Below are 27,353 nucleotides of genomic sequence, written 5' to 3' on the forward strand. Positions count from 1 at the left end.
AAAAATGGTTCAGTCACATTCCACTTAGTTCAAATGACCTAGAGAGGCCACAGAGCTAAACAGTGGCAGGCAACACTCTTTTTTTTTTTTTTTTTTTTTGCATGATAACAGAAAAGACCAGACCCATGCATATAGGGGGTTGATTTGTCATAATATTATACCAAAAAATATTTGAATGCAATAAGTACGTCAGTGAAGCTGTATGGTTAAATGTCATAACCTCTGAAGTCAAGAAATTCAAATTTATAGTTGCCACGTTAAGCATAAATGTTAAAGCATTAAAGTTAATGCCATATACAGTCATATAAAATATTGCATGTGCAAAGGGTCTGAGTTACGTTCATACTGGGAACCATAATTTAGCGTTTCCTGACTTCTGAACATGTAACACATCATAGTAATTGATCTAGCTCCTTGGAGCTAATATAAAATACCTTGTTAACATGTTTTCTATCCAATTCTTTCATCATTTACCTTTTTGGCTCTTGGAGAAATGATTCATCATGCTCAAATCTTTTCACATACCTGCACTAAGCTAATATAGCAATGGAAAAGCCAATGCAACCAGCATTGAGTGAAAAGATTTGTAAATCACGTAGGAATGTTGTTAGCATGGGCACTTAGTCTGGATCATGCAAGATGACACAATGCCTTGGGGTTAGTTCATAAAGCTGATGTAGAAGGGAAAGGTAGCAGGGCCTACTCCATGATGGAACATGGCATGTTAATTTCCTGGTACAGCAAGAAAATCACAACAATGGACTGAATGTTTGTATCCCCCTGAAATTCAGATGTTGAAATCCTGACTCTTAATGGAATGGTATTAAGAGGTGAAGCCTTTGGTTGTGAGGGTAGAGCCCTCATAAAAGGGATTAGTGCTCTTATAAAAGGGACCCCAGACAGTCCTCTAGCCTTCTTTCTGCCATGTAAGGACAGAGAGAATTTGGCCATCTGCAACCTGGAAGAGGTTCCCTCCCTGATCTTGCTGGCACCCCGATCTCAGACTTTCAGCCTCCAGAACTGTGAGAAAAAAAATTCTATTGTTCATCAGCCACCCAGTCTATGGTACTGTTATAGCAGCCTGAACCGAGTAAGACACACAGTCTCCAAAGCAATTCTCTGCCAAGCGCTGGGGCTGTGTGTAAATCCCCTCAACTGACCTCTGCCCTTATTTTCATTTGACTGACCCTCATATTCTCTATACACTAACTCATTTCCTCTTACTGCTTAGCTCCTGCTGCCAATTTCAAAGTCATTATCATATTCCAGGCACTGCTTAAAGCACCTTAGAAACATTGATTCATTGAACCCAGTAGAGTAAACATTGGCAAACCATGGTCCACGAGCCAAATCTGGTCAGTCACCTCTTTTGATAAATAAACACATTGTTTTAAGTGTTGTCTATGGCTGCTTTCATGGGACAACAGCAATGTCGAGTAGTTGCAGCATTGATGGCTAGCAAAACCAAAAGTATGTACTATCTAGTGTTTATAGAAAGTTTGCCCACCTGCACTAGAGAATTCCCCACTATGTGGTCAGCAAACCTGATTCTCTGAGTCACATGTGAGAAAGTTAGAATCGTTACTAACAGAATTTTTGGTTTGGAGAGCTCAATTTACATTTATGCATTTATTTAACATTTACTCATTAAGACATGCCTTTTATCATTGTATAATTGGTACTGGGGATCCTTTTCAGTACAAGCACTAGTCACCTACTTTCATCTTTTGACATTCTTTTGCTCACTCATTTGACCTTGCCCAGAATTTGCTTCTTACAATTTTCAACCACAAATTCGGTAGTGGCTACCAACAAACTGAACAGAAGAGGTGGACAATGGCAAATCAGCAGCAGGCTTGTTTAATGTAGTCTGTTTGTAGCTAAAGGGAGGGGGCTGGATATACTTCATAAAGCTCCAAGGACAAAAAGCTCGCATATGGAGTTCTGGTGCCCTCGTTCCAAAAACGAACATGTGCTTCCCTGATACGGAAGAGAAGGAAGCTTCCCCTGGCTCCTCCCAGAAGTTCCCCCTTTGTCCATGAAGCTACTCCCCAGGATAGCCACTGGGTCATCCCACAAGCACATACTGGCTACATCTTCACATTGCCAAAACATCTGGAATGAAAAATTCATTTAATCATTCAGACTACTTTCCCCTGAAGCAATGCCAAACATCTGTCTAACTAGAAACAGCTGTGTATCAGTTTGGGAATGCCATCCCAAATACCCTAGCCTGGGTGGCTTAAACAACAGAAATTTATTATCTCATAGTCCTAGAGGCTGGAAATCCTAGATCAGGCTGCCAGCATGGTTGGGTTCTGACGAGAACTATCTTCCTGACTTGCAGATGGCAGCCTTCTCGCTGTATCTTCACATTGCAGGGAGGGAGGAAAACGGAGAGAGCGAGATGCGGCTGTCTGTTGTCTTTTATAGGAGCACTGATCCTATTATGAGGATCCTACCCTCATGACCTCATCTAAACCTGATTATCTTCCACAGGCGCCAGCTCCAAATATCATAAGGGGATTAGGCCTTCAACAGATGAATTTTGAGGGGACACAATTCAGTCCATAGCAAGCTTCATCTCTAGCATTAAGTAAGCCAGACCTTTGGTGTCCACGGAGGATGCCCCAGGCAAGGGTTCAGTGAATCACAGCACCAGAGACGCCACACCCCCTGGCTTCCTCCTATTCCCCAGCGCCACTAACCTCATCCTCCTACAAGCTCCCTCTGAGGGGGCCTCACCAGGGCAATACCTGGGTTGGTGCCACAGGTTCTGTGCATTTGAGAGCTTGCTCTGGGCTCAGCGTAAATCTAGACTGGCTGAGCCAGGATGAAAGTGTTCCAGACACTTCCTGGAACTCAGGTGGTAGAGACTTGGGAAACACGCAGCTTAGAATTCCAGAGCAAAGGCAGGATCACATGACTAGATACCAATACAGTTGTATCATTATTATCGTTGAGTAACAAACCACCCCACACTCGTTGGCATAAATCTGAGCATTTATCTTTGCCCAGCTGGGCAATTTAGCTGACCTGGGGCAGATGTGGCTGACTTCTTCTGGGCTTGTTCATATGTCTGCGGCCAGGTGGCGGGTGTGTGTGTGTATTTGGGGGTGAGAGAGGGGCACTAGCCTAGGATAGCATGGGTCACAGGGCTGATAGTTGTCTAGTTGTCGTCAGGGATGATGCGGGTGACTGAGCCATGCAGTTTCCATCTTCCACAGCCAGCCCAGGCCAATTTTCAAGATGTTTCCAAGAAAGAAGAGAAGCACATAAACCTTCGGGGCTTAAGTTCAGTACTGGCACTCTGAGACTCTGCCCACCTCTATCAGCCAAAGCCAATAGCGGGGCCAGCCCGGATTCAAGGAGTGTGGGAATGGACTCCACCTCTTACTAGGAGGAGCTGTGAAGATGCACAGTAAATAGTATGGATACAGGAAGGGATGAGGAAGTGTGGCCATTTCTACAACCTACTACAGGAGTGGAATCTGGGCAAGAGTGGTTACTCAATCGTGAACGAGCTCCAGATAACCATTCACGTCTTTTCCTCTATTCACTGCCTTTGCCTCCATAGGAAATGAACGTGGAATATTGGACAGCGGAAAAGAAAACAGGAGCCTAGGAGACCAAAAGCGGGAAGGACTGTGTTTTCCGTGTTTTCCTTGTTTTCCTGACATCAACGAACTGTGTCACTTTGAGCAAATCACTTTCCTCCTTTGAGTCACTGACTTTTCATCCTGAAAAGTATAATAGACTACTTAATCTTAAAGCATCTTATCACTTGGAGGTCCTATATTCAAATCAGATCCTTCCCTGCAGACCTTTCCAACCAGTCACCTACCTAAAGCACTGTGTGGGAGGTACAGACATGTGTATTCCCTAGCACCTGCAACCACGCCTCTTTCAGAGTAGCACTGAAGAGTAATTGATTAACTCATCCTAGGTCTGCCCCTACCACTGAGATTACGTGATTGAAACAATCAGACTTCTTAAAGACCACACCGACTGGGCGATTTTGTGGGTATGGTTTTCTTCTGTATCTCTTCCACCTGAGTCCACACCAACAGGACAAGAGTCTCTCTATTCTCTCAGTCCAAAGGATGAAGGATGGGGTCCTGGGAAAGGGCAGCACATCCTGTCTCACCCTCTCCTGAGGTGCTTAGGTGTACCCGTCTGTGTCTCCATTTTCTCTCCTCTGACTTGTGAAAAACATCTTGGTAGGCAAGTGACATATTGTCCAGAGTGTAATTATTATACTAAAATTTGCAAATTAAAGAGTTGTGTGAGAAATACAATCTCCTCCATTGAAAGCATAAGTAACTGCTATAAGACCTTTGCCCAAACAGAAAAATGCATTCTTATTTTACCCTTCATCAAAGCCTAAACTTCTTCATATCAGCTCCAGAATCCCCACTATTGTACCTGGCATGTAGTATGTGTTCATTAAATACTTTATGAATTTAAGTCTATTTGGGGGGGGCGGGGAGAAATTTACTTACTATATTAAGAGTGTGTTTGCTTGTTACCAAAATATCTCATTGGAAAATGAAAACTCCAATCGTTTCAATGCCCAATTATGCCACACATTCAGACATCTGGGAACCATTTGGAGCATTTTTCCTTCCCCCTGAATTTTTTGGTGTCCTATAGAGGCAAGCCTCAGGAAATGGCTGTGGGTGTTTGTGGTGAGGGGAGTGTACAATGTGGGAGGTTGTATTTTCAAAGTGGGTCTGGGCGAGGTTGCTGGTAGACTCAGATTGGAAATTCATTCACTTCTCTACACTGATAGCCATGTAAATTTGGGCTAGCTCTTTTGTTTTTATCACAATAAGACAATTAATAGCAAAGGTCACCACAATGTCCATTTCCCTTTAGTCAATAATCTCACACCAGTAATTCAATAGGACATAAAGTTTAAGAAAAGAACCCTATAACAAGCCAATGGAATAGTACTCATCTATTAAAAATAAAACATGAGGGCTTTGAAGCCATATGGAAAAATATTTATAATAAGTGGTTAACTAGGAAAAAGTCAGAAGATAGAATATCATATACATTAACAATACAAATAGCTAAAATACAGACGAGTAATGGGTAGCATCCTACAGGAATACACCTGGTCTAGTTCTACCTTGCATGACTCACAGGTACTGACCTCTCTCCACCAGCATTGTAATTTCATGTGTGGGCAGTTTCATACGGTTCAAGTATCTCTCATTTAAATCCAAGTCATTTATTAATTCAATTATTCAATATTGACTGTGAGCTTGCTGCAAGTCAGGCACTAGCTCATAACCTCTCTCTTTGAAGGGCTCTCACAGCCTAATGGGGTAGGGAGACATACCAATAAGTCTTAAATATAAACTTAGTATTTTTACCTTATTATTTGGGGATTTTGGAAAAATAATTTGGCAAAAATATTACAGGCCTTTTCGGCAGTCCTAGGCGGCCTGCCATGTGTGCAGTGTCCAGCCCTCATCCCCTAGGGCAGGCAAGACAGAGGGGAACATCTGAAATGAGAGGGCAGCAAAGGACGAAAGACAGGAATCCTCCTTTCCTAAGGGACAGTCCTTTTGGTTAAATACTTCCTGAATATGATTCCTTGCCACTCAAAACCATCAAAGCAAGAAAGATTCCCCCAAACCCTGCATCTTTTGACATATATATTTTTAAAAATTATAAATCCAAAAAGCTAATTCTACTGTCCCCCTAAAATGATATCTGAATCCTTTCGATTCTTTCGTCATCTTATCCCAACCAATTTTGTTTTTCATTTTGTAATTTATATAAGAAAAATGGATTGGTGTGCTTGTTCCTTTTCCAAATTAAATAGTAAATATTTTTCTAAATTAAATTTTATAACAGAAAATCATTAGGACACACTGCCCCACTCTGGGGGAAAGGAGTCTATCAACCTGTTGTTGTCTACCAATTGAAAGTTTTAGAGGACTCAGAGACCCCAGACTTACACTTAGGGAGCCTACAGTCTACCATATCTGGAGATTTCAAGGTCCCCATGGCTGGAGATGGCAGGGGATCCAATGACAATCGGCTCTAAATGGAGCTGTCAAGTCTATAAGCTGGGCATAGGCATTAGATTCATACATTCCACCAGCTCCCCAGAGGTCACTGATAATTAAGCTCATTCCTAAAAGTTGAAGAGTTGCGGCCGACAGATTCAGAGCACTCAGATTCCAGGAAAATCACTCAGTGAGGAGCCTCGTCTCCGTCACCTTATTTTTTTTTTATTCTTTTCCATTATGGTTTATTACAAGATGCTGAATATAGTTCCCTGTGCTATACAATAAGATCTTGTTATTTATCCATTCTATATATAATAGTTTGCACCTGCTAGTCCAAAACTCCCAATCCATCCCTCCCCCCACCCCACCTTGGCAACCTTCCCCTAGGCAACCACAAGTCTGTTCTCTATGTCTGTGAGTCTGTTTCTGTTTCATAGATAAGCTCATTTGTGTCATATTTAGATTCCACATATAAGTGATATCATATGGTATTTGTCTTTCTCTTTCTGACTTACTTCCCTCAGTATGATAATCTCTGGGTCCATCCATGTTGCCACAAGTGGCATTATTCCATTCTTTTTTATGGCTGAGTAATATTCTATTGTATATATATATATACACCACCTCTTCTTTAACCATTCATCTGTCAATGGACATTTAGGTTGTTTCCATGTCTTGGCTAATGTAAATAGTGCTGCCACCTTATTTTTTAAAACAGTAGCTTATCTAGGTCTACTTAAATTGATTATCAAAGGCCACCCAATGGCATTTGCTTAACAAATATGTGGAAGAACACTGGAGCTGTAGGACAGGGTAGAAATAGTCTTATGTGATTGAGTTTATCCCATGAGCCCAAACACTATTCATTACCAGTTGTCCTATGCTAACTCCTTCCCCCTCCCTTGTAGTCGCCTGGCTAAATCACTGCACAGGGATCCTCAAAAAAACAGGACTCAAGAAGTCATCTCTATTTGTCATATCCCAAGTTGACTTGGATGGTCCCATTTTACGCCATGATAGAAAAATTATATGACAAGAGTTTAGCCATTTGAGAAATGGAAAAGTCATTTAAGGACAAAAAAGGAGGTAAAAAGAACTTGTGAGTAATCAATATGTCATGGGCAAGAAAAAATTTGGCACATTTCAAAATGGAAAACAAAATACTACTGAAGAAAACTAGAATTTTCCATAACTTCAATTGCACTTCATTTTCCAAATGTGTGCTCTTTAGAATGACTAATGTTTTTTAACAATCCAGAATAAAAGGGGCAAAGAGTAAAAGAAAATAAATCTTTCCATTTCTAAAGTTTTGCAAGTTTTGAAACTCGCAACGTTGAAACTAGCCAACAAAACCATGGGATCACTTCGAACCAGCTCTTGGCCATAATTAAGTTAGAATGTGTTTAAATTCTTAATGGCACTGTATTTTACACTGAGTTTGAAATATACACCTAAACACTCCAGCCATCATGAGTTATTAATATAAAGTGCCCAATAACTGGAGAAGTTTTGCAGCGTATTATCACTCCTCCCTGGCTAATGAAATCAATCATCCTCTCTCGCGTTTTAGCCACACAAACCGGAATCACCCTCCTTGTAGCTTGAAAGGTTTCAGAAAGCATCGAAGCAGCTGAAAGGCAGCCTTTTTGCCTGATGAAACAACCCTGAAATAAATGTTGGGTTGTTTTTACTGAAATGTGTGTGTGCTTTCTTTTTAAGCTTTCTATGTGTCCACTTCTCTGTATGGAATAAAAATCAGATCCCATGAGGCACAAACAGCATGACCACAGTTTACTAATTGTTTTCAGGAAGCCTCTGTAGGAGAGGAAGGTCACAGTTTAGAAAGCTAAAGCTGCCTGTTTAGTTACTGAGCATATTTTGATAAGAATTGGCTGAAGTGTGTATATTAAATAGGCCTTAGCAGTAGGTTTTGGAAGTCTGTTGAATTCTGCTAAGACATAGCTTAGGCAACAAGCAACTGTATGATCAAACTTTCTAATTGAAATTAGGGCTGGCTAAACCCTTTAACTAGCGGAATTCGTGGGCCAGCAGTGGAACTCAGGGTTTTGGCAAGAACTTCCTAATGACCAAACCTAGACTATGGTAGATTTTGTCCAAGGCCCCCATGGGAATCCCAGAGCCCAGCAGAAGCCAGGGAAAAGCAGAAATCTGGGGATGGCACAGGGAAGGCAGAAGATGAGGTGAGCCATGTTCAGAGAGTCCCCAAGCTAAGACAGCAGGATCGGTAGGCCACCAGGTCTTAGGGGTGAGTGTACAGAGCTGGGTAAGCAAGACCAAACCGAGAAACCAGAATCCAGAAGACAAGGACCAGAGCAGATACGTAGCAACAAAGTGGAAGATGAAAATGAGTACATGGCAACTGCTGACATTGGAGCTGTGGGTTAAAGGCTCATTTTGATTGGATGTCAGCCACTCAGGCTGGGTTAAGTCAGGCTCCTTTAAAGGTATAGGCATAGGTGGAAGATTTAGGTTAAGTTTTGAAGGGTTCCTGTACCAACAAAAATAATAAAAATAACAGCCATTACTACCACTTACTGAGCATTACTCTATGCTAGATATTATCTTAGGGGCTTTTATTTACACTACATTAGAATCAATATGAATAACAACAATAATAATAACTACCATTAACTGAGCAATAATATATGCCCAGAACTCTAAGTGCTAAGGGCTCTAAACATATTCTTTTTACTTAATCCAATACTTCTGCAATGTTGTCATTTACTTATTATTTTTATTTTACAGATGAGAAACCTGAGGCTCAGAGAAGTTTAGGAATTTGTCCAAGTTCACACAGAGCCAGCACTTGAATAGAGCTTTTGTCTAAATACAATGACCAAGCTATTTCCAAAAGTTAAGTGACAGTGTCGACAACAGGGACAGGAAGACTGATAGGTATGATATGGAATGTGTCAGGGACAACCTGTTAAGCTCAACAGTTTGGAGGTTATGAAAGCAGCTACCCTTATAACTGTTTGCTTGTTCCGAGTGACCCAGTAACAGAATAACTACTTAGATGCTTATGATTGCAAATGATGATCATGATCGAGAAGAACAAAGAAGAGAAGGAGGAGGAGATGCTGGTGATGATGATGATGAAAATTATAATGATGCCAGTGATTACAGCAGCCCAAACTACCCCCATGTTCATGCACAGCTGTGTGATCACCCATGGGGCAAACTTTGGATGGTATTACCAATGCCTTGCCACCTACTTCCACTTAATACTGAACACCCCTTTAAGAGGTCATAGAATTTTCTATGGTTAGAGACAAAGTTTAAAGATAGCTCCAAGACAGGTAACAGTGTCCTAAATTTATTTGAAGGTAGATTAAAATATCAGAAACCATCTCTAAGAAGTGCTTTTCATAAAGACAAAATGATAAAGGGATAGAGGTAGGCTGATCTGAGGTAAGAAAGAAAATAGTCATTCTGCCTACAAGTATTTATTAAGCTCTTCTATGACCCAAGCCATAGAAGAGTTATTATTCCTATTTTCTTTTTCTCTTTTTTTTTTTTGCAGTACGCGGGCCTCTCACTGCTGTGGCCTCTCCCGTTGCGGAGTACAGTCTCCGGACGCGCAGGCTCAGCGGCCATGGCTCACGGGCCCAGCCGCTCCGCTGCATGTGGGATCTTCCTGGACCAGGGCATGAACCCGTGTCCCCTGCATCGGCAGGCGGACTCTCAACCACTGCGCCACCAGGGAAGCCCTATTCCTATTTTCAAGTATGAAAATTGAGGCTCAGAGAGGTCACGCAATTAATAGTGATCCAGCCCATGTCTGAGTCCAAAGCTAGTTTTCTTTCTGCTTAGCCAAAGTCCCCAAGGACTTCATAAGTAAACAGATGAAATTCTCTGATGAAAAGGTAAGACCATTTCCTCTATGCATCTTTCCAACACCACAGGTCTTGGTCCAACACCAGAACTCAAAAAGAACGCTCTGGCTTCAGCATTTGATTCCTGAAGTTGCCAATAGCCATTCCTGGTTCTGATCATGGTAATTCACATGAGAGACAGAGAGCTTTTTCATGGGTTGGGATTCAATATTACACATAGAATGGAAAACATCCATGTACCTTGTTAGTCTCAAAGCTTTGTAACAAGCTCATGAAAAATTTGCATGAGACACTTTAATATCAAAATATCAACAGAACTCCATACAGCAATAAACCTCTCTCCCTAAGCAAGGGTAAGAAAAGCTCAAACTGCTGCCGATGAGTGAGCCTGTAGCCATGAGGCCAGAGGGCACCCGCAGGAAGACTACCGAGCTTTCCCTATCCTTCACCAACCTGAGCCACTTCTCACACTGACCACCTCTTCCTCACCATTTCATCTTTTCACGAGCTTAAGCTGTGTCCAGGGACAGCAGTGCTCATCCCTTTTGAACAACTTGCAGCTTGGTCTCTGGTTGCTTCAGCCAAGGAAGTGGTGCCTCCAAGCACCATAGTTACAAGTGTGCACGGAAATTGACTCTCACAATTAGATGTCACAGAGAGAGCAGGGAAGGCACGCGATTGTCAAATTCAGAGTATCAACAAGAGCTCGTTTGTTTTCATTGCATTTTTCCTGAAAATTTACCTAGCTGAAGAGAAGTTAAAACATTATTCTTAAAGACAGAGCACAGGTCACATGAATGTTAACAAGAGGTAACCTGGTGGTCTCACTAAGGCTTAGTGAATGTGCTGAACAATCCTTTGAGGAGGTATTTAAGTCATCACAGTTGGCACTAATTGTAAAAGGAAACCACGTCGTTTTCTTTAAGACTTAGGAGAAATGCAACCATTTCAGCACATGCCAGAAAAAAGTTAACTAGATCCTGATTTTCATTACCATGCCTGATTCCCCAAACACAGATGTCATCTTAGAATCTGTTATGGGCTCAATTATGCCCCCTCCGAAATGTATATGTTGAAGTCCCAACCCCCAGTACCTCAGAATGTGACTGTATTTGGAGATAGGGTCTTTAAAGAGGTAAATAAATCAAAATGAGGTCATTAGGGTGGACATAATCCCTTATGACTGGTCTCCTTATAAAAAGAGGATATCAGGACACAGGCACAAGTAGAGGGAAGACCATGTGAAGACACAGGGAGGAGATGGCCATCTAAAAGCCGAGGAGACAGACCTCAGATGACAGCTACCTGCTAATATTTTGATCTCAGACTTCTAGCTTCCAGAGTTGTAAGTAAATGAATTTCTGTTGTTTAAGCCACCCAGTCTATGGTACTTGGCTATGGTAACCCCAGCAAATTAATACAGAATCCAAAACTGTAGGTGTTCAATATGGATAAATCTAAGGCAGTTCAGTTGAAATAAATCTGCAATACAATCACTTGCCTGCCATGGTCACTTACATGCAACTCTCAAAGCCACTGAAATAAAGAGCACCGCTGTCCTAGAATTGGGTGAAATCACATCTCCTCCTCTGAACCCCTCTGACAGACAAGATGAAGTTAGGCTGGTGAAGAGTTCATGTGTCTGCTCTAGTCTAATAAATTCCATTGTCATAATTAAGTATAGATTCTTTCTCCCCTGATTAACCCAACAGCCTCCTTAGTGGTTTCCCCACCTCCATTCTTATCCGCTCCAATCCACTCTCAGTAAAGTGATCTTCTCAACATTCGGAAATTCTCTGGTTTAGAAGCCTCCAGTGGTTTTGCACTGCACTCAGAATAAAGTCCAAACTCCTCAGAGTAGCCTAGAGAGCCCTCCAGGATCCAGCTATTACACATGCTGTCTCTCTGTCCTAAGCTCAAGGCACTTTCAGTCTCTGGGACACACCTCCCCGGCTTGTTCTGCTCTTGGAAAGTGCCATAAACTCTTTCCTGCTCCAGGACCTTGGCATGCCTTGCCTGCAACTGCCTCAGAGAGACGTTCTCCAACCACCCTCCTAAGACAACCACCCTCCTAAGATATATGTCATGCCCACACCATACCTGTCATTCTCCATCCTGCCCAATGCTCAGTTCCTCCACAGCAAGTATTATAACTTGTACACATTTCGTTCACTCTTCTGTGTATTTGTTTTTTCTCTAACCATGAGGTCAAGGACTCCATCCTCCAGTTCCATGATTGAATGGATGAATGGATAAATAATACAGTGAGTGAAAGCATTTTGTAAACTCTGAGGTGTTATATAAATGTAAAGTATAATTATTAGATTTGAAGGCTGATTAAAGCAGAACTCTTGCCTTCTTTTCTTCCCATACCTCGTTTCCTCAGTTAAAGGTACCTGAATTGATTAATTTATTCATTATTGGAAAATGATGTTAAAAATGAATGATCAGATCAAATAACTTATGATTTATAGCAATGTCTGAGTTCTAAAACAGTTTTATATATCTTATCCCATGTTAATCTTCACAATCACCCTGTGAGTAGGCATTCTTATTCCCATTTTACAGGGAGGAAAACTGAGGCTGAGGAGTTAAGTAAACTGCTGACGTCTATACAGATAATAAATGGTAGAGCCAAGACTTTTCCGTTATCCCAGTACTGCCACCTCAATCACCTTGCTTAGTAATTATCCCCCCTGGGCCCGTGGTGACAAAAGACAGGGTGGAAGGACTCATGCCCACATAAAAGGAGATTGTCCTACAGGTTTGTTTGGCAGCAGGGAAGATTTTCTTGGAATGGGGTGTTTTGAGCCACTAAGGGAGGATTTTCCCTTGTACTCTAATTTTCCCCTTATATATCAATTCTAGAAGCTAAGCGTATTTTATTACCATCTAAAGTAGTTGTAGTTCTGTCTTCATTCTATTTTGAGGTGTATTTCTACACAAATTATTTAGCTGTTTATAATATAGTGCTATACTTCTGGCAGATGAAAAATTATATTGTTATGTCTTCCACGGTGAGCACTCTTATATATTGAATTAGGTATTTGTTCCAGAAGATAATTTAGTTCTGTGACTATTACTTTACACATTAAACATATTTATTTAATACTGTTATTATCCAATGAACATTCGTAACAGATTACATTCTCTCTTTTTTTTAACATCTTTTTTGGAGTGTAATTGCTTTATAATAGTGTGTTAGTTTCTGCTTTATAACAAAGTGAATCAGCCATACATATACATATATCCCCATATCTCCTCCCTCTTGCCTCTCCCTCCCACCCTCCCTATCCCACCCCTCTAGGTGGTCACAAAGCACCGAGCTGATCTCCCTGTGCTATGCGGCTGCTTCCCACTAGCTACCTAGTTTACATTTGGTAGTGTTACATTCTCTTTTGAGATGACATTTACAAAATAATTTTGCTAGGAAAATGGATTCTGTGGTCAAAGTAGAGAGACAAATGACAGAATATGCAAAAAATATTTGTAACACAAATAATGATCAGGGTTAATAACTCTATACAAAAAAACTCCTACAAATGATTAATAAAAAAAACTCAATATAAAAACGGGTAAAAAAAATATGAACAAGAATTCATGGAACACATGAAATTGTACAGTTACTAAACAAATAAAAATAGGACCCAACCTCATTAACAAATTAATGCACATTAAAGCAGTATTTGCCAAAAATATTGGTAGGAACATTAAAAGCTGGGGACATCTATATAAGCAAAAACATTTTGAGGTGTAAATTATTCAAATCATTTTTGAGGGTAATTTTACAATATTCATTTAAATTTAAAATGTGTACTTATGACTTCCATTTCTAGGACTTTATCTTCTCGTAATACTAACAAAATTATATGTTAGCATAAGAGACTATTATTATATTTAAATAACTTTACTGTCAATTCCACAAGTAAATGTCATTAGCATCCATGTATTTGACTGACATTAGGTATCTGGCCATACTGGATGCAAGTTTTCATTTGGAAAATTTACCCAATAAGAATTGAGTAGAGGCTCAGTAATAAACTCTTATGGAATGGGATTAAAAAGATAATTCAGCTGACAAAGCCATAAGAACCATAAGAAGCCATTATCATGTTCTGCATGTTGTCCTCTCCTTTAAAAAAGGTATAATGGGAAAAAAAATCAGTTTGGAGTCTGTCATATGTGATTCTAATTCTTGTTCTGATACTTGGCAGCTATGCGACTTTACCTTTCTAAGCCTCAGTTTCATATCCATAAAATGCATGTAAAAAACTGATTTTTTTTAAATCCCTCAGATCTCAGTTGACTGTTGGTTGGAATAAATAAGTAATGATTCTATATAACCCAGCAAAATTCATGGCACGTGCTATGTGCCAACAAATGTTAGTCCCTCCTGCATTTCTGCTCCTATAATCTGTAGGTCAAGGAGCTGTGCAGAGGGGAAGGGAAAGCTGGGAACAGACACCTCTTTATTGCTCTAGGATTCATTCACCTTTCATTTTCTTATAGTTGCTTAGCATCAGTTGTGAGAGACATGGGACTTGGTTCTATAGGTGCAAATATACAATGCACCTATCCTGTCATTCAAACTGGGACAAAGGAATTCCGCATAAACACCTATAAAGAAAACAAATGGCTCTCTTTTTAGCAAGAATAACTGAAAATAGCCTTATTAATAAAAATAATAACATTGAGAGTTTAACACGTGCCAGACATGGTTCTATTCACCTTACGTGGATTATCCCATTTAATCCTTTCAACCCTGTGATGTAGGTTTTAATATTATAGGTCATAATGGTCAATGAGAAAGATACTTGCCATTTCAGGGCACCAAACTGACCCAAAGTTTTAGACGTGACTGACATAAACTAGCTCCCGTTCAGAGCAAGCAACTCTAAAATGAGAGCAACTCTAAAATAAGATTCCTTAATTATAAGATACAGATCCATGCGATTCAGGAGAAAGGCTGGTTCGAGAAGAATAGAAACTATCACCCTGGTCAAAACCCATAATTTGAACAGTTCACCATAAAACGGATGGTATCTGACTTAGATCATAGCCTGCCCAATGGAGTAGTCAATCCAAATCTCTATGGAAGAGACACCCGCATCTCATAAGCTAATTGACATCCTGATCCAGAATCCATCATCTGTTCATTCACAAAGAAATCTTTGTGAGCAACTCCTATGTGCCAGGTACCGTTCTGGACACAGAGATTACAACAGTGAACAAAACAGGCAAAAAATATATGCATGGATGTAGAGACAAACAGATAAGTACAAATGCATATAAACAAATAAGTACAATAGGCATATCAGTTAATGAAAAGTGCTATGCAGAAAATTAAAGCAGGGGTAGGGAATTAGGAGCTCTGAGGGGGCAGGGGGCAGGGGAGCAAAAACTGTCAACCTCTACCTACAACCTCAATAGCTTGGGAAACGTCACTCTGCCACGGAAAAAATAAACAGAATAAGACTAGAGATAATGAAAAAACAAATAAGTATATTACCATTTTTATACCAGGTTTTGGTGTGAGGGTCCTGATAAGTACTACAAACATGTTAATATTGTATGAGTGTTGTCTGTCTTCTAAATGTTTAAAACATTTACAAGAATATGATAAATTAGACTTACAATTTTAATTAAATATTTAGAAATCTTAGATTTAATCAGTAATCACTGTTTACATGTTTTCAAAAATGTCACTTGTTAAATTCATGAATTTGCATGTATTCGTTGTACAAATAGTACATAAAAGAGAGAAATGTTTTTAAGCTTTTATATATTTTTAAATACTCACTGATTAATAAATTCATAAGGTTAATAAATTGAGCACTAAAAAAGTGTAAAAAGAACTGAGTGTTTCCCTGCATGAACAAAAGTTCCTCAAATATATCACACATGAGAAAACTGATGTCCAGGGAAGTTAAGAAACTTACCCTGTTCCAAGTCCTGTGGCCTGCAAGTGGCAAAGCCACCAAGGATCTGAATATGACCTTTACATTAATAGCCTCCTAACAATGATATTAAATGTTTCAAGTGTGTAGTACAGAACCTGGCACAGAGTGGGCATTTAATATCGCTCTCATCCTGACCCCAGCCTAAATCAAACTGCAGGGGTAATCAGAGTAATCCAAAATACCACCCAAACACACACACACACACACACACACACACACACACACACACACACACACACACACACACACACACACACACACACACACACACACACACACACACACACACACACACACACACACACACACACACACACACACACACACACACACCATTCAAACAGGGCGAGGTAGTCCTAACAAAGAGCCTTCATCTGTTCCCTTCCCTCCTAGCTCTCACCAACTCAACTCTTTCCGAATACAAATACTCACAATTTCACCCATTAAAAGGGCTGAGCAGGCAAACTCATCAACAACTTGGTGATGGTGGTAGGCACTCCACAAAGACGACCCTCAATAAACCACACCTTCTTCTATTCACAAACTTAGGTAATCACCTCCCGTTGATCTTGGCTGTCCCGTGACTCACTCACAACCCACAGAATGAGCCAGAACTGACCCCTAAGGACCTTGAAAGTCAAATTAGAAAAAGCCTGGCAAACTGTGCTTCGGTCTATTGGAGCACTCGCTGTGGGGGGAATCAGCTGACAGATAAGAAGTCTGACTACCCTGAGACCATCACACTGTGTAGAAGCCACATGTTGAAGCTGCTGGAGAGAGAGATGCCCAACCAGCCCTCAGGTGTTCCAGCCTCAGAGCCGGACCTGTGGGCCATGAGGCCTTCAGACGCCCCCAGCCTCCGCCTCCGACTGTACTCACATGAAAGACCCCAACAAGCAAAAATTGCCGGTCTGGACCCATCAACCCCCAGAACCGTGAGAGACCATGATAAATCACCGTTGTAAATCACTACATTTTGGACTGGTTTTCACACTGCAGTGCATAAACAGTGATCATGCAAGCACTCCAACTGGCTTTTCCGCAAAGTGTTTTTTAGTTAATAATCACTGAGTTTCCTTAGATATTACCTATCCATTCCGAAATGTGCAGTCAGCATGCTCTTTTTTTCCCTCTATCCATACTGGGAATAGTAATAACATATACTTTATCTAATATTTCAAAATTACCACCTATCATTATACCCAGACTAAGAATATTTTCTTTCTCCTTTTTCAGGAAATGGTTAAAAACAAACTTACTAATGAACATTTTCCAAGCAACGTTCTACTCCAGAACTCATGGGAGTTATAAAATCACCCAAAAGTAAGAGGGTGAAATGGCTCACCCTTTAAATTCTTTATACCTTGAGGTCTTTGATTTAAATCATTATTTTAAAACACTCAAATCACACAGTGCACTTAATAAAGCATTATGATTTAAGGGAAAAGGATAAAACTTTCCAAATGCAAATGTTTAGCTGGAGATTCCAAGACATTAGTCAGGAGATGGATTGCCTTGCTATTGCAAGTCTGGGTTACAATATCACTGGAACCAAATTCCCATCAGATTAGTCTTTACTCAAAATGAATGTTTGTAATTACGAAATGAAATAAGTTTTAATTTGAATTGACTAAAAAGGGGAAACCAAATATTGTGTAATTACAGGAGAAGAAATTTGAGATGGAAAACAAGATAGTGTTATTTACAAGTAAAAAGGCTTTTATGGGATTATGGGACTTTAATGTGCATATTTGTAGGATTGGGGGTGGCAGAATTTGGAACTAAAATATTTTTCATCAGCGTTTATTTACAGTGTGCATGCAAGAAATGGAATCCCAGACACATCTGATATTGGATTTATTTAAACCTTTCATATCCCTCCTAAATCTGAAAAGACTCAAATGTTAGCCACACATAATGGAAGTAATCGTGGAGTGTGATAAAATAAGTATTTGAAAGCCACATGCAACTTTTAGTCTCAAACCCAGAACTATAAAATCCACCTAGAGACATAATGAGCCTGACTCGCCTTCTTGGAGGAGGAAAAGCTGTGAGGGGGGAAGTAGGTCCTTATTCTCCCTCCACAGCTTGGGGCACCTGAGTGGAGCCTCCAAATGGCTCATAAATGCTTTACTGTAAAGACCGCCCACAAGTACTATGTTGCCTCTCTGTAGGGCAGTCATGTTTCAGCCTCCACACATCTGTGACTTACACTTCTCCCATCCTCTCCTAAAGCCCCACTTCTCACACCCAGAGCCTAAGACCCTAGGACCACAGATTGGTCCCAGGTATCTTTCCCACAGCCTGCACCACTCAGCTTTATAGCTCTGAACCTTTCTCCCTCACCTTTTCTGGGGTAAAGCCTTCCTACTGAGGTGGAGACATTCCTCTGGGGGGGACAATTTTATTTACACTAAACTGCCCTTCCCAGAGATACTGGCTCCTTACAAGGTGTGGCAAAGACGGTCCACAGTTCACCAAATGTTTATTCCTCTTATTGCACAGTTGTTTCCGGAAAGTTGTTGGCCAGCCAGGTACTCTGTTTCCCAGACTCCCAGACACATCTTGGTCAGGTGTGGCCATGTGAATGAGTTCTGGCCAATGAAATAGAGACAGAAATGATAAGTGCTACCTGAAGTCTGGCCCATGAACACCTCCCAGACAGCTCTTCTCCACGAACTTTTCCTCATTCAGCTGACTGCAAGGGAGACAATCCCCAGGGTGATCTGACAAACCTCCACTAACCTGGGATCCTGAATGACCTCATGGAATAGGGCCACCCCATGTACATGTACATACACGCCCTCCCAATGTGGTTAAATACACATTTGGGTCTCTCTCTCTCTTTTCATTTTTTTTAACTGTAATCATACTACCCTAAACACTACTTAATCCAAAGGAATCATTCCTTAATGACAGGTTTTGGAGGGTGGAAGAGACTTTCCAATTCCCTGCAAATCACCTAGTTTAGAAGTTACCTACATACAGAACCATTTTGATAGACCTCCAGCAAGAGCTTGCTATCCTTCAGTCACTTGTGTACGGGTGCCCACACATGTCAGTTAGAGACTCTGCTCTCTGGCTGCCCTCCTGCCCAAGGACCTTCTTCTACCTAGTTCATCACTGTTTACTCTCAGTTGTCACTTCTGAGACTCTGATTTTTTTCAATGAGCTTTCCCAGCATTTCAATTTAGAAATTCACTAATCAATAAAAATCTCCTGTGTCATGATCTCATCATTTTTTTTCATTTGTCATTCATTCATTCATTCGTTCAAACACTTATTCAATACAACAAATATCAAGTATTGTACTAGGCACTGACTGGACATACACAGCTACGGTCCATTGACGCCAGGAAGTGAAGGAATGGTTGTGAACAACTATCTAGGTAACAGTATAATAATTACCATCAGAGCTGAATTTATTGAGCCCATGCCAGACACTCTGCTCGGAACTTGGAACTGCTTATTTAATCATCTCAGTACCCTGTCCTCATGCTACAGATAGAGAAATCAAGGCTTAGAGATGTTAAACAACATGACTATCAGGGTTGAGGTTTAAACCAAGTTCCGTCTGATTCCAAAGTCATTTACTAACTGTGTGCCTTTGGGCAAATTAGTTAAATACCTACCGTATCTCTCCATTTCCAATCTGAAACGCCATCAGTCACAAAGAAGTTTCTGCAGAGAGTTTAATGGCAGGGCAGAGACGTTTACACTCTCACTGCCCATAGTATATTTTAAGAATACTACGTGTCAAAGTCTGAACAATTTTCTTGCTTCTGAAATGCCAGTGGAGGATGGAGGAAGCTTAAATAAATATTTACAATATTCATATTATGAGAGACTTTTCCAGATGGTGCATCTTGAAACGCTGATTGCCTTCACACCAACTGAGACCCCCCAGTGAAGTCATCTCAGACTTCATTTTTGCAACCTAAAACAGTTGTGATGAGGTGATCACCGATTATCACGTGACACTAGGGACTCCTGCTCCAGGTGCTCATGTGAGCATGACTGTGGGGTCTGGAGAGGCCCAGATAGAGGGCCTCCTGCCTAAGTTTCTGGGCTGTGAGAGGTACCGCGTCACGAGCCCACGGGGAACCTGACTTGGACGCTGAATGTGCGCTCAAGCAAACCCCTGCACGCCAGGTGCTTATTCAGGCTTAGCCACTGAGTGATAGGTGAGCATCCCTTGGAGAACGGAGAAATCCACATTTGGAAGAGACTTGGAGACTGTCCTTTAAAAGGAGCCAAGAGAAAGGCTGCCAGACAATTAGGAAGAAAGCCGATCTGTGCCGTAGATGGAGGACTAAGGCTCACTTGGGGTCTTCATTTCCCAAATGACAGCTCCGGTGGCTGGAGTCAACTTCAGCTCCCAGAGATGGACGGAGTGAGTGCAGAAAAGAGTGTAACCGAAACAACAACGTTTGTCAAAAGAACCTGTAACACCCACTGCTCTCTAAGCAAAGTGGAGTTTGTTCATGAAAAGGAATTCTTTTTTTTTTTTTTTCAGCTGAGTTAGGTTGTAAAGTTGTTAAGTTGGAGACTTCTGGAGTCAGACACTTAAATTTAAATTTTTCCTCTACTACTTTTTAGCTGTGTGATGCTGGGAAAGTTTCTAATCTTCTCTAAACCTCAGTTTCCTTGACTGTAAATGTGACTAATAATTATACCTACCTCACAGGGTTAACAATAATTAAGCTCCATGTAAAATACTTAACAAAGTGCCTGGAATTTGGCCAGGGGCTCAGCAACTTCACGTATTTGTGCAGCAGATTTGAGATAGGAATCAAAGAGATGAGTTGCTCGAAAACAACAGTTCTCAAAAGTTTGGGTTCCAGGACCCGTTTATTAAGACCCCCAAAGAGCCTCTGTTTATGTAAATTGTATCTCTCAACATTTGCCACAGAAGAAATTCAAACTGAGAAACACTCTTAAATATTTATAAACACTGAATAATAATAATAAATTCAGTATATGTTTGTATAACATTTTTATGAAAAATAACTATATTTTCCAAACATAATTTAGTGAGAAGAGTGACATTGTTTTACATTTTTTACAAACTTCTTTATTATCTCCCTTAAAAGAATCAGCTGGATTCTCATATCTGCTTCTCATTTGATCAGTTGTTATGTCGCTTTCACTAACGTATGTGAAGAAAATCCAGCCTCACAGAGATGTGTAGCTGGAAAGGGAGGGGAGCATTATTAGCCTTTTCATATAATTGTGGATAGTCTTCTTTGATGCAGCACCAAAGCTCTACAAGTGGTAGTTTTTTAGAGGTCTGTTGCAATGAAGAATCTAAAACTATATAAATAAACTTACTTCTTGAAGTCTCTTGCACTCTGAATGGTTCTTTCATTTAGGCATGATTTTGTAACATCATGCGTTGGTCATTTGGAAAATATTGGTTCAAATGAATGTTGACACATTTCATTACAGAATGTCATCACACGTCATAACTCCTGGGATACTCCACTGTACACTTGTGAGAGAAAGGGAGTGAAAAAAGCAAGCAGTCACTTAGTATTATTAAGGTCTGACCTCACAGACCCCATGAAGGGATCTGAGGGACTAGGGTGTCTCTAAGACCACACTTTGAGAATTGTTACTTTAAAGCAACAAAAGAAAAACAATCTATTGGAGAGAGAAATCTGGGACAGTCAAGACTAACAGAATCTGAAGGAAGGTCCTAAGCGAAAACATGCCCACCCACTCCCACCCTCACCCCCAGCAAGTGGTAGAAAAGCTAAGGGAGTTTGGGGAAGGGATATACATACCTAATTGATGTTTTTAAGGTGTTTTTTTTTGGGGGGTGGGATTTGTTATATAAAGCACTCCTCTATCTTCCTTGAGAAAGCTTCTGAAACTAATGTTGTCATACAAGTGAATTCTTTAGCAGGAAATCAAAAAAGATGCTAACTTTTGTGACCTGGTCTGTGCAGCCTGGGGAAAGCCTTCTTGGACACTGAACCCCAGAGCAAAGATGAATGGTCTGAGGATTTGCAGAAATACAGGGTGGCGTGGGGAGCAGACATTTGCGGGAAGAGGACTTCTCCTGTCTGGGGAAGTAGGAATTTGAGGGGATCCTATCTGGTTGTCAAAATCTGAGTGCCTCTAGCTGACAGCTAGGGTAGTGGACTTAAAAGGTCAGCCTGTCCTCCAACTTTGGATAGGCTGCTGGGACCTCAGCCAGTCACCTTTACCCAGGAGAAAACACCCTTCTCCTATTACAGGGGAGTGACTATAGCAGGTAAATTGAGGCCCAAGTGGATTTTGTCCAGAACAAGGTGGGGGCAGTAAAAGAGAATCTCCATGTGGAGAATGGAAGTCAATAAGTCCTTGATCCCAGGGACTGGGGTCCAGTCTGGCCCTGACCAAGAAAGATTAAAATCAGCAGGTCTTAGGAAGACCTAAACCATGCATTCTTAGCTGGGACCAATTTTGCTCCCAGGAAACAGTTGGCAATGTTTGGAGACATTCTTGCATTGTCACAAGCTGCTGGGGAGGAATAGTACTGGCCCCTAGTGAGTAGAGGCCAAGGATGCCGCTAAACATCCCACAGGACAGTGCAACAATAATTATCCAGCCCCAAATGTCAACAGCACCGAAGCTGAGAAACGCTGACCTATGCCAATCATTCCCTGGGATGCTCTGGGCCCGGCAATCCTGACCTACATTTCCCCCTTCACAATGGAGAAATATTTTCAACAGCCTTTCAGAGTTGTATGGGCTAATGGGATCAAAGACCAGATGCTCAGTTATCCCCATGTGAGGGGTCACAGAGAAAGAATTAGGGAGGACAAGATGGAGAATATGTCACAAATACCAGAGATACTAAGAAGCTTGGCTTTAGGCAAACCGCCTTCTGTAGCCTCAATCCCCATCCCCCCATCCCCGCCATCCTGACACTCCAGGCTCCCAAAACCTCATGGTCTTTCGTCCTTGCAAACCTGTTCCTGGGAAATGAGTGAATGTTGGTCCTTCCAGATGTAGGATGGAAGTAAATTATCATGGTTCCTCTCTCAGGGATATTGGCATTTTAAGTCACATTGTCAACTGTGTAATGTGAGTCCTTTTTTCTTGGGCCGGGGGGGGGCAAAATATATTATAAGTAATATAAGTATAATATAATATTTATATAATAAAGTATGAGGCCATGGCAAGTAGGTAGGGGAAGGTCTAGGGTTTAGGGCTAGAATGTAGCAGATTGGCGATCCCCAACCTTTTTGGCACCAGGGGCCCGTTTTGTGGAGGACAATTTTTCCACAGACCAGGTTGGGGGGGAATGGTTTTGGGATGATTCAAGCAATAAATGTGCATTACATTTATTGCACACTTTATTTCTATTATTATTACATTGTAATATATAAAGAACTAATTATACAACTCAATATAATGCAGAATCAGTGCGAGCCCTGAGCTTGTTTTCATTTGCCACTCACTGATAGGGTCTTGATATGAGTCTGCAAGCAATTGATTTATTATGGTCTCTGTGCAGGCAAACGTCTCTGCTAATGATTATCTGTATTTGCAGCCGCTCCCCAGCGCTAGCATCACTGCCTCAGCTCCACCTCAGATCATCAGGCATAGATTCTCATAAGGAGCGTACAGCTTAGATCCCTCGCATGTATAGTTCACAGTAGGGTTTGCACTCCTATGAGAGTCTAACGCCGCCACTGATCTGACAGGAGGCAGAGCTCAGGAGGTAATGTGAGCAATGGGGAGCGGCTGTAAATACAGGTGAAGCTTAGCTCACTCACCCGCCACTCACCTCCTGCTGTGCGGTCCAGTTCCTAACAGGCCATGGACTGGTACCGGTCTGTGGCCTGGGGGTTGGGGAGCCCTGTAGCAGAGGGTTCCTTATTGGTAGCCTTGAAAGCACACCATGGAAGACAAAGTAGTAATGAGGATAATAGTAGCCGCTTATATTTACTGGACACTTGCTATGGACACACACCGTTCTTATCACTTTACCTGTATCAACTCAATCTTCACAACAGCCCATTGAGGTAGCTACTATCATCATCATTTTATAAATGAGGAAACTGAGACACAGACTAAAAATCTCACTCCAAGTCCACTAGTAACTGAAGAAGTAGGAGTTAAACCCAAACAGCCTGACTACAGAGAAGAGCCTGGGCTCTTTACTTCCCCTGCTCGCTGCCCCTCATGCTATAAAAAGAACTCCACCTGGGAGGAATGGGCCCCACACTGCACTAGAAGTGTGTCTGGGCAAAAGCCAAACTCCACTAGGGATTATGGTTTCCTGCTTTACGAAGCGATAGGATTGGACCAAGCAATCACTCAGTTCCCTGAAGTCACAAATGTTCAGTGATTCTTATGGTCCAGATACAAAATTTCAAAATAAGTAGACTTCATCTTATCTCTGGTGCCATTTCTCCTGAGCAATACAGTTGGGTTTGGGTCATACACAGCAGTCTTTTAGGAAACTCTAGCAATGAGAACGCCACCCTACAGGAATCCCCATTGCCCTCCTCTAGAATTATCCCTTTGCTCTAGGATTGGCTTGGCCACCAGAACAAAACCCCCATTCCCTTATTTGGTGGATCTCTTTGGGGTAAGAGAAAGGAAAGCAGAGTAAACGAATTCACGTCAAGGTGTGAATGGAGGATGAGTTCCAGAATCTTTTCTCGTTCTGCTTCTGTAACGTCAAGTAAAAAATTGTCAAAGCAATGGGGAAAGTAAAGGTAGCTGGGGGTATGACAAGCTTTGGTAACACCCCTAAACTCAGCAGCTCTCATTCCTCTCCAAGACTAAAATGGGATCCACTGAACTAGTCTCGTATTTCTTTTGTATGTCATTATATTTAGCTGAGAGCTAGACTTAAATCAGTGCTCAAAAAAGTGCTTTTTGGTTGCCTAAGAAAATAATGGTTCTGTGTGCCTCAAGGTTTTTTTATTAAGTTAATCTCTGTTGGAATAAAGTTGGAATTTATTTAGCTCAAGTTAGAGATTTATCAGAATCTTCCTACATGTTCTGACCTGACATCCTCCTGGAGAGAACTAATGACACATACCCAATATTTTGCTTCTCAAAGTACCAAAGGGCTTATTAAGAATGAGAATCTCTGGTCTCATCCCAGACCTTCTGAAATAGAATCTACACTTTGACAAGACCCTCACATGATTTGTTTGCAAGTTAAAGTTTGAGAATCATGGGAAGGGTTATTATATTGGGGAGGAATTGGAGAATCTGCACCTTATTATTTAAGGTTACCTGAAGAATTTTCTGGTGAAATCTTAAAGATCGCTTTGCATTTGGGGAGGCGATTTGGGCCTAGAAGCAAGAATTAAATGTGTGTGAATTAAATATACACACATGCGCGTGCATGCACACACACACACACACACACATACACATACACACAGGCATTATCTCTGCCCTGCAAGATTTTGCAATCTAGTGAAAGACAGATATGTAAAAAAAGCAACCATCATCCATTGTGATGGAACAAGAATGGTGGCAGATTCAGGTGTGAGGGAAGGATAGAAAAAATTACTGGGTTTAACTAGGAAATTCAGAGGAAGTTTGGCAATGGAGATAGAATAGTCAAGAGCCTTTCAGTTTTCAGTTTCAAGGCAGAAAACTATTTCAAAGAGTGACAAGCAAGTGACATCTATTGCATGTCACCAGGAGCAGAAGTTCAAACACTTCTGTCCACTGCATCTTGGTATCAAAATCACCAGAAAAACACAACTCAGTCAGGCACTGGCTGGGACAACACTTTACTCACACAGAAGGGAAAGAGCAAGAATCAGCTCCAAGGGTGGGCATCGGTCCCTCAGGGCGAGCAAGTCCCTCTCAGCAGCAGATGCAGGGCAAATGTCCTGTATGCATCCTTCTCGTGCTGCAGTGTAAGGAGTCAGTCCCCTCCCCTAAGAGGAAGGATATCGTAGTAGGCTTGGCCAGGTGCCACCACGCACATGCTTAAGCTGAACAAAGGAGCACACATGGAATCTGAAACAGGGAAAGATATTCCCACACAAGGTGATAAGCCCGGCACAGGCTGTGAGGACCCTCCCTCTCTTGGCAAGGAAATGTTCCAAGCTCACAGCCCATTCTTACATAGTCAAGTGGAGGTCAAAAGACTGCCTACTTGAGTGCTTGAGACGACCTTCCCCAAGAAAGAGGCTTAAACCGAAAAAAGGAATCTATTGTTTCATGTAACTAAACAATCCAGGGGTAGTTGGCCCCAGGTATAGCTATCTGCAGGAGCTGAAATCCTGTCCTCAGAGATCCAGTTTTCTCCATTTCTTGTGCTTCCCTCTGCTTTAGCTTCATTCTTAGGCAAGTTCCCTTTAGGAGTTTATCACAGAATGTTAAGGCTTAAAATGAACTTTTCAGGATTCCGAAATTATTTTTAAAACTTTCCATTGGCCTGGCTTGGGTCATGTGACCACCTCTGAATCAATCACTATGGGCGACAAACCTAGACTTAAATCCCCACTCCACTGTTACTAGCTTGCTTTACTGAAGTGAGTCTCAGTGTTCTCCATAACACAGCAGATAGTAATGCCCAGTTTGTACTAGTAAGGTCAGTGAAGGCTCACTAATGGGTAATTTTGGTTATCATCACCATTATGGATCTGTATTCCAAATGGAACTGACTTCATTTTTCAGCATGAGGAACTTCTATTTGTGTTTTCTAAACAGTCTTCCTCGCTTATACACATGTGAAGTCCAACCCTATAAACACCTGTATCTGTTCAAGGAACATCCTGGAAAGGAAGGGCTGCTATCACACCGGTTGGCCCAGCGTGTGACAAGAGCCACTGGAAGGCACCAGGCAAGGCAGGTTAGATTTCAGACAGATTTTTAGATAACGACTTTTTAAAAAGAAGAAAAATTTGAAACCCTCAGGGCCACAAAGATTTAAAACATCATTTGTGTGTAATTCTGTACATGCTTCCAATTCTGATTTGAATCCTGACCCTACTCCATGGAAGAAGGTTTGCAAAGAATTTTTTCTGCTTTGAGGCCAGGATCTGGATTTCTATTACTCCTCCCACCTCTATCACTCCTTCCATCTTGTTTTCACTTGTCCAGGAGGAACCTGGTCACATCCCACCCCCACTTCCACATGGGCTTTCGACAGATGAGCATCCCCAAAAAGGCCCTCCCTGGGCTCTACTAAATGAGGCTTGGGGAGAGTAGAGGCTACAAAATGATGTGCCTTTGAAACCTCGCAGGACCCTGTGGGGCTCCTGGGCACGGAAGCCTTTCTGTGTCCCTCGTTTCTTGTTTCTAGGAAATAGGCTTCAGCCTCCATGACCTTCCCTGAGTTCCAAAGGGCAGGTTCAAACAGCTATTAATCAGGGAAGGGAGGGGATGCAGAGAGAAGGGAGGAGCAGTCAAAAAACTGTACTGCAGCCTTGGGGCAGGGTCCTGGTTCCACTTCAAGGGATACATATTACAATATCTTTTAAGTCTTCTGCAGAACTAAAAGCCCCAACAAATGGAAAATGTTAAGTACTTGATGA

Source organism: Lagenorhynchus albirostris, chromosome 6, assembly GCF_949774975.1.
Source record: "Lagenorhynchus albirostris chromosome 6, mLagAlb1.1, whole genome shotgun sequence".
NCBI classification, from domain to species: Eukaryota; Metazoa; Chordata; class Mammalia; order Artiodactyla; family Delphinidae; genus Lagenorhynchus; species Lagenorhynchus albirostris.